This window comes from Anabrus simplex, chromosome 4 (assembly GCF_040414725.1).
Source record: "Anabrus simplex isolate iqAnaSimp1 chromosome 4, ASM4041472v1, whole genome shotgun sequence".
Lineage (NCBI taxonomy): Eukaryota > Metazoa > Arthropoda > Insecta > Orthoptera > Tettigoniidae > Anabrus > Anabrus simplex.
The window spans coordinates 331,680,018-331,693,671 of record NC_090268.1 but is presented as its reverse complement, the minus strand read 5'-3'; positions in this window follow the sequence as shown (position 1 = coordinate 331,693,671).

The following is a 13,654-nucleotide window of genomic DNA, read 5'->3' as shown; positions in this document are numbered from 1 at the left end:
AAGGAGATAATGAATGAGTGTAGGACGTGGAAAAAAAAAGGGAAAAAAAAGCAGAATTTTGCTGAGAAGGATCAGAAAGTAAAGACAAGTGTGAGGAGGGATTAGAGGAACTGAATAGACAAACTGACTCATCAGGCAGAGGAAACAGTCACAAAAAAATAAAAAAATAAATCTTACATCACCGGAGTTTATTGAGAAAGCAGATACGGAGAAACTGCTCAATAAAGGTGGCACCCTCCTGACAAACCCCGAGGACCAACATTCGCTGGCAGGAACATTTTTCTGCAATTCTAAACTGCTCCTTTGATGTTCAGCTAGATGAGGGATTAGATGATTAAGAGATGGAGCCTGACATAAGGATTAAAACCAGCATTCCAACCATGGTGAAAGTTGAGCAGACATTGACAGATTTGCATACCAGTAAGGAACCACGAGTTGGCAAAATCCACCAGAAGTGATGGAAATCAATGTGAATGACATGGCCAGCATGTTGCAACCCCTATTAATTTGTGGAGTTATGGATTGATGGAAAAATGCCTAATGATTGGAGATGTGGTCTGTCGTAATTGCCCAGAAAAGGGAGATGAGTCAGACTCTGACAGTTGGAGAGATATCTCGCTTCTTTCCATCCCAAGTAAAGTCTTCACCTGGCTCTTACTAAATGGAATTAAGGAATATATCAATTTGACATTTAAAAGGGAGCAGACAAGTTTTCGCCCAATCATACATTGACCAAATCAACACCTTACGGATAATCTTGGAACAGTGTATCAAGTTACCATCTTGCCTCTAAGCAATTAATATTGGCTTTGAGGAAGATTTTGAATCGATCAGCAGAGAAGCCATGCAGAAGGAAGTGAAGCATTATGGAGTGCCAGCACAAATAATCTAGATTTTTTTTTGATAATGGTTTAACGTTGCACTCAATCACCTAAGGTTTTTGGCAACACAAGCATGGGAAAGGATTAGGATTGGGAAGGTAGCGTCCATGGTCTCAATTATGGTATAGCCCTGCATTTTTATCGTTCTCAAATGTGATTTTATTTGACGGAAATAAATATCACATAGAACATGTTCACTTCTTTGTGTAAATTACTTTATTGTCACTGTAATTCACAACACACAATTATACACACTAGCAAGTGGCACTACAACACTTAATAGCGGAATACCCTGAAGTCGATTCTGACAAGTACAGATATCAACAACACTGACTCGCGCACTATAACATACACCCTCTTGAACTCTCCGCCTCCACCTCGGAGCCCAATAGTCACTCCGAGTCCAACCTGACTGACTCATTGACTGACAGCTCGATATATATATATATATATATACATACATACATACATACATACAAACATATACTGTTCGATCAACCGTATAGAATTACCAATTTCTGGAAGGGTTCTTACAACACGCTAACGGAACAAACTTGAAACATCGATTGACCAGCTAGTCAAATGGAATACTCGAACTTTCGTTACTGTTTACCAATACGCATGAAAATTTCTCCAACATTCCTAATGTCTCTAGATGTATCTGGATAATAAACCTTACAGTAAGTTTCCAGAACCCTTCATATATACCAAATTATACTAGAATAAATCTAATACAGTAAAACCTCCGTAGAACGATTACCGATACAACGATAAACCCGGGTACAGCGATCATTTTATATGGTCCCGGCAGATTTCCTATATTTATTAAGTTAATCACCCCTCATTAGAACGATGAAGTAATTTTAGAACACCCTGTTATAACGAAGACAAAGTTTCGAAGATCTTACTATTTTCTACTTCTAAGAATCTGAACATAACAGTACATATTGTTTGATAAACCTCTTGACCTTCAGCGTTGTATTCTTAGAAGCTTCCCTACATACTGTGCTGGCAGTAAGCAGGTAGCGAATAGCAGCGGCAAAGCTGTGTTCAGTGGCAAGTAGCAAGAGTTAAAGAGCTCCTGTGTTTGAAACAGAGTTAACTGTTGTAGCCTGTACATTATTGAGCTTGAGTTGCAGTCAGGAGTGTTGTATTGAGCTTGTACGAAGTTTATTTACGTTATACCCATGTGCAATCTGTAAACGTTTTTGAGGTGAGAAATACATTTGGGATTTGGCTAATGAGATTTGGACAATGGCTGGAACTAGGAAACAGATAAGCTTAGAGACTAAACTGGAAGTTTTCAAAGACATTGATAACAGGATGAAACAGGTAACGTGGCGAGGAAGTATGGACTTGCACAATCGACGCTGGCTATGTTCCTTAAAAAACGGAAAGAAATTTAAGAAAATTTTCTAGGTGGCAAGTTCAACCTTTCAAGAAAAAGAATGAAGACGGCTGCTGCTGACAATGTGGACAGTGCTACACTGCAGTGGTTTAACGAGATGCGTGCACAGAACATTCCAATTAATGGCCCCTTGATATGTCAAAAAGCCTTCGAATTTGCTAGGTTGCTTGGCGATTCGAATTTTAATTCAAGTAACGGGTGGCTGCAGAGGTTTAAGGAGCGGCATGGGATAATTTTTAAAGTGATCTCAGAAGAAGAAAAATCAGCCCCTTTAGGTGATGCAGAATATTGGCAGAAAAATACAATGTGTAAACTGCTGGAAAAGTACGGTCCTGAAAACATGTACAGTGCAGATGAGACAGGATTGTTTTACCAGCTGATGCCAGAGAAGACGATGGTGTTTAGAGGAAAAAAACGTAGAGAAGGGAAGAAATCTAAAGTACGCTTAACGGTTCTTCTCTGCAGCAATGCGACGGGGACACATATGTTCACACCATTGGTGATCAGAAGATCAGCAAACCCCCGATGCTTCAAAAATGTAAAAAGCTTACCAGGTAAGAGAACACATTTTATTTTATCTTTCTTTAATTCATACGTTGATACAGTACCTACTGTAGTCATTTTATTAGTATGCATGAAGAGTAGGTACATACAGTACTGTACTCTACCACATTAATTTCAATTTTTTGGTAATTCTAAATGTGATTTTTTATTGCAGTCAATTAGAAGGCAAATTGAAAAACATGGATGATGTCTGCTTTCTTTATTGAGTGGTTGCTTTCGCTTGATAGAGAGATGGAAAGAAAAAGAAGAAAATTGCATTGCTGGTGAATAATTGTAGTGTGCATAACAACATGCCAGTGTTGAAGAATGTAGAACTATTCTACTTTCCTCTGAACTGAACTTCAATCCTTCAGCCACAGGAAATGGGAATAATTAAGATCTTCAAGACAAAATACCGTTCACATCTATCAATCAATCAATACTGATCTATATTTAGGGCAGTCGCCCAGGTGGCAGATTCCCTATCTGTTGCTTTCCTAGCCTTTTCCTAAATGATTTCAAAGAAATTAGAAATTTATTGAACGTCTCCCTTGGTAAGTTATTTCAATCCCTAACTCCCCTTCCTATAAATGAATATTTGCCCCAGTTTGTCCTCTTGAATTCCAACTTTATCTTCATATTGTGATCTTTCCTACTTTTATAAATGCCATTCAAACTTATTCGTCTACTAATGTCATTCCACGCCATCTCACCGCTGACAGCTCGGAACATACCACTTAGTCGAGCAGCTCTTCTTCTTTCTCTCAATTCTTCCCAACCCAAACATTGCAACATTTTTGTAACGCTACTCTTTTGTCGGAAATCACTGAGAACAAATTGAGCTGCTTTTCTTTGGATTTTTTCCAGTTCTTGAATCAGGTAATCCTGGTGAGGGTCCCATACACTGGAACCATACTCTAGTTCGGGTCTTACCAGAGACTTATATGCACTCTCCTTTACATCCTTACTACAACCCCTAAACACCCTCATAACCATGTGCAGAGATCTGTACCCTTTATTTACAATCCCATTTATGTGATTACCCCAGTGAAGATCTTTCCTTATATTAACACCTAGATACTTATAATGATCCCCAAAAGGAACTTTCACCCCATCAACACAGTAATTAAAACTGAGAGGACTTTTCTTATTTGTGAAACTCACAACCTGACTTTTAACCCCGTTTATCAATATACCATTGCCTGCTGTCCATCTCACAACATTTTCGAGGTCACGTTGCAGTTGCTCACAATCTTGTAACTTATTTATTACTCTATAGAGAATAACATCATCCGCAAAAAGCCTTACCTCCGATTCCACTCCTTTACTCATATCATTTATATATATAAGAAAACATAAAGGTCCGATAATACTGCCTTGAGGAATTTCCCTCTTAATTATTACAGGGTCAGGTAGAGCTTTACCTACTCTAATTCTCTGAGATCTACTTTCTAGAAATATAGCAACCCATTCAGTCACTCTTTTGTCTAGTCCAATTGCACTCATTTTTGCCAGTAGTCTCCCATGATCCACCCTATCAAATGCGTCAATCGCGATACAGTCCATTTGACCTCCAGAATCCAAGATATCTGCTATATCTTGCTGGAATCCTACAAGTTGAGCTTCAGTGGAATAACCTTTCCTAAAACCGAATTGCCTTCTATCAAACCAGTTATTAATTTCACAAACATGTCTAATATAATCAGAAAGAATGCCTTCCCAAAGCTTACATACAATGCATGTCAAACTTACTGGCCTGTAATTTTCAGCTTTATGTCTATCACCCTTTCCTTTATACACAGGGGCTACTATAGCAACTCTCCATTCATCTGGTATAGCTCCTCCGACCAAACAATAATTAAATAACTACTTCAGATATGGTACTATATCCCAACCCATTGTCTTTAGTATATCCCCAGAAATCTGATCAATTCCAGCCGCTTTCTAGTTCAACATGTGATTGCAAACATTGAAAGAAAGGTGGACAACCTAAACAGTTTCAATGGGAAGCAGGCTTGTGGCATAATTACTAGTTCCTGGGGGCCAATGACCTCAATGTTAGGCCCCTTTAAACAACAAGCATCATCAGCAGCTAGTTCCTGGAACAGTGTAGAGCCGAATGTGATTGCAAACTGCTGGAAAAAAGCAAGGAGTTCTGAAAGTGAAGATGTTGGTGAGAATGTTGTGGTGGATAAAGAAATACAGGATGATATTCAAAGTGATCTTGAGGTGTATTCAGCAGTAACTGGGAAAACCATAGATGTATCAGTGGTTGAATATGTGTCAGTGTATGACGAGGCGTTGGTGTTTGAAGCATACACTGATGAATCTATCATCGAAGAGTTAAAGGGAGATTTGTCTGTTGATGATTCTGATGATGACAGTCATGTGGTAAGTGTGAATGATCCTCCTCCTCTGATGGAACTAATTGGACAGTTGGAAGCCATCCAGCAAGTAGCATCTTCAATCCTCCAGTGTTCAGCAGAACAACTGATTGCGTTAGAGGAGATAAAAACAATATTTACATGAGAGTCGTTAAGGAAAAAGACACAAAGGAATTTAAGTGAATCTTCGGTACAAAAGAGAAAGATACTCTACTACTAAATGGAGTGAACGAAATGTGTTTCATTAATTGTATTTTAATGTTTTTTTCTTCAGAAGAGTACTGTATATACTGCACTTTTTGATGCAATAGGTACAGTACTTTAGTAGTCACTATTTAACAAAACCTCATTATAACAAAAACCCTGCTATAACGATATTCATTTTAAGGTCCCCTGGATGTTGTTCTATCAAGGTTTGACTGTATACGAACATTATAGCTACATTATTTCTACAGCTTTTGACTATATAGATTTTGAGGTTAAACTTAAACACAATTCGTATTTGAGGTTATACGAATTTTATAATACATATTTACAGGGAAACCATGTATTAGTCATATTTAACATTTCATAAAAGATAATTAAAATATATTAAACATAATAACTGAAGGTTTTATACCAGTTAGGATGCCGCACCTATGACATTTTCCTGGTGTGAAAATGGGAAACCATGGAAAATCATCTTCAGGCCTGCCAACCGTGGGATTTGAACCCACCATCTCCCAAATGAAAGCTCACGGCTGCATGACTCTAACCGCATGGCCAACTCGCTCGTTCATCAACAAGCTTATTCAAGAAACGTACCATGATTGCACAAAAAGTGTAATTCACGATGGCCACATGTCTGTGCCTTCAAGAGTGTTGCAAGAGTGTATTCTATCACATATCATATATGTGATTATTACTGATGCTGTAATGCACAGAGTACTAGAAAACGTGGTATTCAACGGGATTTACGTACAAGGTTGCTGATGACTTGTTTCTCCGTTCTGAAGCACGTGGCGATGTATAGGCGAAGCTCAAAGACTTAACAGAACAGGCAAAGAAGGTAGGACTTTTCATTAACTTGAAGACAAAAGCATTTAATATTAATGCCACCAAATTGGACTTATTTACTCTTAGCAGTGGTGAAATTAGAGATTTGGATAGTTTCACTTACTTAAGCTCAAACCCAACTGAAGCTAGATATTTTCTGTTTCCAAAATTAATTTGATCACATGGTTGATTTATTAGAATCTCACATTTCTCTACCAAAAGGGACACGTGCTGACTTTGAACATTTCCTTCAGTCTGTCAGATCCTATAATTGCACATTCCAAATCACTGAATGCCTGCATGTAAAGGAGTCATGCAGGATCCATAAGAATTACATTGTGGCCGCTATAACCAGTCAACAACGGACAAGTTAGTGTAAGAAATGTGACAAGGAAGTCCCCTCTTAAAATATCAGTCCCCTTCTGTTGTTATCAAATTATGTTAAGGCAAGGCGAGATGCACTACTGGCAGTTTTGCAAAGACAGAGACTGTAAGTTCAATCATATAAGAACTTGTGAATAGGGCAGAGAGATACAGTCACCTTAAAGATATCATGTCATGAGAAGAGAGCTTTCTTTTCAGGAATTTTCACTGGACAACCTTGATGCATATGAGTTCATGAATGAATTCATTATGTTGCATACGTAAATATTCCTGATTCAACCTTTCTATTACAAGTATAAAGAGCCCGAAGCGGGAAGAAATGTCATTTAGTACGGTCAGTCACCCAATGATCGTCACATTCTTTAACGTATATTTCACTTAAAATTGAAAGCTCTCATGTACTTACTGGACAAAAGTCAAATATTTGGACAAACTCTATTTTATGTCCTCGGTTGAGTATCAAATATGAGGTTTACCTGTACTGTTATGCACCGAGTTTAGGATACTAACTGCTGACATTGATAAGGTCATTAGTGCTGAGTTGTCAGAAAAATGTAATGATGCAAAGCTTTCTACCCTTTTTAAAAATCATATACTGTAGAGCATGAACTATGGGGATCTCTGAAGTGGTGCTCGCCATATATGAAAGACGAGCGATATTCAGAATGGCATTCATGAGTGGTGGCAATGCATAGTATTCTGAGCTTCTACATGACATGATATATTTATTTCAGTTATGGTGAGTGGGAATCTGTGTCTTTCCATCAACGATGGCTAATTCAGCTGGTAATAACCAATCAAATTTGGAAAGAAATGATATGTTATTTAGCTTTTGTGCCGCAATCGGAAGTTGTCCGGGAATTTCAAATGTTTCCGTGATGATCAACAGGAATTCCTTCCAGTAGGTGATTATTTTGAAATTACATGCATAGAAGAACAAGGGGATGCCATCAAGCAATTCCTCTTCAATATCCAGTAGAATGATAGAATCAGTATGATTCACTACTTCAGTGACTTTCAAGGATTAATAACCTTTTCGAGGGATAGTATAATCACCTACAAATTGTTGTGGGACACCATCATCTAAGTCCTTAGTTCTTAACTGAACTACAAAAGGAACACACAGATTTTGAAACAATACTAAACCAATTACAACTTGGTCAAACAGTAAGGAAACTGCAATGCTGCTGTCAAGAAATTAGAGTCTCCCACATTTTAACACTGTTTCCCAAATTCCAACAATGTAGAGTGTACTTAATAGCTTTTGGACATAATATGACATTTTATTTAATTTGGAACAAGAGTGTTTGCAAATGTTTTACTTGGGAATCCGCATTTGTTGTGAACAACAGTTTTATGAACTAAATTTATCACGAAGAAGGAACTGGGAAAGGCATCTGCTAATCAGAGATAACCTGTTGTTAACATAGTCATGCTGCGTTATGCATTTCTTCACCTAAACGACAGATAATGACGGAGATGTTTACGAAAACTTGTTAGGCCAAGTCCCGTGAGACACTTGGTGCATGCCACTTCTGGGTGGTTTAACAGAAACAGCAAATGTGCCATTTTACTCTTTATGTTAGAACAGATAATAAGGGAGGTATCATCAACTATGGTTTTCGAGAGTCACAGTGTCACGCCACAAACAATATGCAGCTCAGAAGCAGGGAGAATTTTGCACAACTTTAGAGCAGGAACTGTACTGTGGAATAAATTCATAAATCGTCCTCATTCTGTCTCAACTTTGTCCACTTTTATTGTAATTTACATTAGTGCTAAGTGCAAAGTGCTTTTGGAGAAAAATACCTCTTTTACATGCCGTATTAAATGTGTGAATACAGCCATGTTACTTTGCATACATTCATGAAGGAAACATGCAATTCATTGCAAATTCCCATGCAAAGAGCAGGTAGAAATGCTACTCTTTTTATTAAATGTGATCCTCTACAGGTATTTTCTAACTATTTAATCCTATATTAGTTTAGAAGGGGCTGCCTGGCCGAGGCGGTAAAGGTGTGCTCAGTTCACCCAGAAGGACGTGGGTTTGATTCCCCATCAGGAAATCGAGAAATTTAAGAAACAAGATATTTAGTTCTGCAGGTGCACATGGCCCTGAGGTTCACTCAGCCTACACCAAAAATGAGTATCAGGTTAATTCCTGGCAGCAAAGGCGGCTGGGTGTAGAGCTAACCACTCTCCCCAACCAAGTGACAAAGTTTTGGATAGTGGAAGCCTTTACCTTCCACCCCTCCCAGAGCCTTCATGGCCTGTACCAAGATGACTTTGTTTTTTTGCATTAGTTTAGACCAATTGGAAAACCAGAAAGTATGGACGTGACAGACCAAAACCAACAGCTATATCTGAAACAGTCAGGATCTTCAAAATACACCCTCATTTTCTACTGATGATAGTGATGATAATAGTGTCTGCAAAATTGTGTCCATTTATGGTTTTTATGTTTTCTCCTGAGAAAATGGTTCCGATCTGTACTCTACATTTTGCTCAGGTAGAATGTGATAACACACTGGAAGGAATATTTCAGAGATATAGAGAACAAAATGCTGAGTTTTGAAACCTGTTTAGCATTTGTTTGCATTAGTGTACATACTACGGTGACTAAATTTAAGGGAGTATCAGCATATGTGAAACAATAGAATCCTTCAATGGTTATGCGATGCTATATCTGTTGCTTCTTTCACTTTGCTGGCCTAAAGGCTATAAGAACTTTGGAGGCAAGTGCAAACATGGAGATATTATCAGTAGACATATTTCTTTCTTACAAGTAAAAAAATAGTTGAAGTTGTCACGAAATGAGTAGACCTGAATTCAAAAGCCACAAAATCTTGATACATGTCGGCAAGATGGATGTCTCTCACTGGTTCGATAAACATGGTATTGCTGAGTAGTTTGTTCAGTAGAGCGCTGGCCTTCTAACTCCAAGTTGGCAGAAGTGAACCTGGCTCAGTCCAGTGGTATTTGAAGTTCCTCAAATACATCATTCTTGTGTCGCTAGATTTACTGGCGTGTAAAAGAACTCACAAAATTTTGGCACTTCAACATCTCTGAAAACCATAAAAAATAGTTAGTGGGATGTAAAACCAGTAACATTAACTGAAGAACATACTTCCCATTTTCACAAAGTACAACATGATGTTGCAAGTAGAAATTTCCTCCATACATAGAGTGACCAGACACATGCGTGGGTTGTTGATGGATTTAAAGGTGAGGTTTGAAAAGGCTGAACAATTTGGAAACCAGTCAGTAATACGTTAGAAATGCATTTTTGATGTTAAGTTCAGTAGCATGAGTTGCCAGAAAGATGATGGCAATCTTGCAACTGTTTCTACGATCAGTATCATCCAATTGAATGCACTGTATCTCCCTGAAGCGTTAATATAAGAATGAACTTACAAACCATTGTAATCCTTGAAAAATACCATGATCGTCGCCATAAGACCTATCTGTGTCGGTGCGACGTAAAGCCCCTAGCAAAAAAAAAAAAAAAAAAAAAAAAATACCATATATATATATACAAGGGTTGAGGCAAAAGTCATGGCAACTACTTTTTTTCTTGAAGATACCAGTCCGGTTGGAAAATGTGACATATACAGACAAAAGGATATATAATGCAATATAGCAATGAAATGAAATGTCGTATAGCTTTTAGTGCCGGGATATCCCAGGACGGGTTCGGCTCGCCAGGTGCAGGTCTTTCTAATTGACGCCTGTAGGTGACCTGCGCGTCGTGATGAGGATGAAATTATGATGAAGACAACACATACACCCAGCCCCCGTGCCATTGGAATTAACCAATTAAGGTTAAAATCCCCAACCCGGCTGGGAATCGAACCCGGGACCCTCTGAACCGAAGGCCAGTACGCTGACCGTTCGGCCAACGAGTCGGACAATGAATAGCACTGAAATATTGTAACACACTAATTTATTATGGTAGTATACTTGATAATAGGTCCTTCCCGGTGCAAAAGAATGACAACACACTCCGAAGACCAAAAAGTAGTTAGTGGGACGTAAAACAAATAACATTATTAACATGACAACACAGTACACATAAAGTTGACATGACAAACCTGGGCCTAAATACCCTCAAAGTAGTCCCCTGCTACTGACACCACACACTGCCAACGATGTGGGAGGCACTGAATACCATCTGCCTCAGCATTTGCTGCATCATGTGTGAATCGGGTCACCTGTTGGTGCACAGCATTATCAATGTCCTCTCGTGTTACAAACCGCCTACCACGTAGTGGTTCCTTAATCTTTCGAATGAGATCAAAGTCACAGGGCAAAATGTCTGGAGAGTACGGTGGGTGCTCCAATTCTTGCCAACCCCAACGTCGCAGTAGCTGCCCTACACACTCTGCTTTATGTGGTTTTGCATTGTCATGCAGGATTATTGCACTGTCCACAAGATCCGGACGTTTCTCCCGAACGCCACGTTGTACCTGTCGCACCAGGAAGTCCCCGTAGTACTGTGCGGTCACTGTTCTGCCATGTGGAACAAAGTGGCAAACAATGACACCTCTGATGTCATATGCAACGATCACCATCATTATGACTGGGGAAGGAATCTCATGGACCTTCTGTCTCCTTGGTGATCCAGCATGTCGCCACTCCGCGGACTGACGTTTCACTTCTGGTTCATATGTCCTGGCCCAAAATTCATCAATGGTGATTATTCATGACAAGAATTGATCGCCATCCTGTTGCCAGCGTGCAAGGTGGTTGGAGCATATTGCATAGCCCACCCACCTTTGAACTTCCATCAGTGCATGTGGTACCCACTGCGATGCGATTTTGCACAGTTGCAGCTCATTACGTAATATCCTGTGGACGGTGCGTTTCTCGATGCCACTTGCCCTCTCTAACTCCTGTAGCATCCATCGTCTGTCTTCATCCAGGAGCTGCTCGATGACGACATGTGCCATGTCGATCCGCACACTGACAGGTCGTCCCGAACGTTGCTCATCACTGGTTGACACACGTCCTTGCTGAAACTTTCCTATTCACCGTGCTACTGTACGGTATGGTAGGGCATTATTCCCAAGGGCTTCCACTAATTCACTGTGACATTCCATCACATTTCTCCCTTGGAGAATGTCTATTTTGATGTAAGCGCGCTGCTCAACACGGGTTACTTCCATCTCGCACGACACTCACCAACTGACTGATTTCACAGCCCTCGCTGTGCTACTAGCAGCTATCACAGAGCCATCTGTTGTTCTGCGTACACACTATGCCTGCAGAACTTCCATATGATACATATACGTTTGAGATCCGTTCACAGATCTACAAGAAAAAAATAGTTGCCATGACTTTTTCACCAATCCTCGTATAATAAATACATAACACTTATTATGAAACTTAGTTGTAATTTTCCAATCAACATAATGCCCTTGTATCTGCTAACTTGATAAGAAACATTAGTGTAGTAATCGTCAATGGACATAAGTAGATATATGAAAAAAATAATGTGATTTGAACAAAGGGTGCAAAAGATTGAAGCCACTGTGATAACCGTTGTACCACTGCATCAAGGTCCTTACTGGGTTAGACAGGGCTGTAGTCTTTCACCTTTGTTGTTCATAGTTTACATGGATCATGTACTGAAAGGTATAAAGTGGCAGGAAGGAATTCAGTTAGGTGGAAATATAGTAATCAGTTTGGCCTATGCCAATGTGGAAATATAATAATGAGTTTGGCCTATGTCAATGACTTGGTCTTAATGGCAGACTGTGCTAAAGTCTGCAATCTAATATCTTGGAACTTGGAACATAGGTGCACTGAATATGATATGAAGATTAACATTTCCCAGACTCAAGTTATGTCGGTAGCGAAAAAACCCAAGAGAATTGAATATCAGACTGGGAATAAAATACTGGAAGAGATAGATCATTTCAAGTATTTAAGTTAGGATGTGTACTCTCCCAGGATGGTAGTACAGTAAGTGAGATTGAATCAAGGTGCAGCAAAGCAGCTAATGCAGTGAGCTTGCAGTTTCAATAACCAGGAGGTATTCTGCAAGAAAGAAGTCAGCTCCCAGATGAAACTATCTTTACACCAGTCTATTTTCAGACCAACTTTGCAGTTTGGGAGTGAAAGGTGGGTGGACTCAGGATATGGAAGTAATGAGAACAAGCACTGGCACAAATAAATGGGAGCAATGGCTGGAGGGTATGTGCAGTGAAGAGACGAAGGGTAATTTAGGAGTGAACTCAATGGATGAAGCGCTAGGCATGAACCAGCTTCAGTGGTGGGGTCATGTGAGGCGAATGGAGGAAGATAGGTTACCTAGAAAAATAATGGACTGGGTCATGAAGGGTAAGAGAAGTAGAAGGAGTCCAAGATGATAGTTAGACTCAGTTTCTAATGATTCAAAGATAGAAAAGGACACAAGTTTACTTTACCTAAGCACACATAAATTAGCAGGACTGAATACAATGATACACAGAGCAATATTCATATCAATGAACACAACAGATTTAAAAAACAAAATAGACAAAATAAAATTACGAAAGAAAACGACCACCGACCTGACACACTGGATTGATTATTAAGGAAACAAAGAAAAACCACACCCAAAAACAACAAGCACTAGCCCTCAATTATGTGAACAAGAATGTGTACAAGATAGCTCATCGTCACCATTTCCCCTTTTCCACCTGACACTGGGTAGGGGCAAATACGGTTCCTCTTCACCATTCCTCAACCAATATCATGTTCCAGTCCAGGTTCCATTGTCGTATGCTGTTCTTCACAGAGTTTATCTATCATAATCTTGGTCTTCCTCGTCCTCTCTTCCCTGTCATCTGTCTTTCCAGTGCTTGTCTTGGCAGTCTTACTTTTTTCATCTTTTTGACATGTCCAAGCCACCTTGATCTGTCCTCTTCCAGTTGTCATTTAGTTTTTTCACATTTAGCTCCTTTCGTAGTCTTTATTTCTTACTCCATCCCTCCTTGTCTTCTGTATCATACTACTCAGGCATTTCATTTCACCTG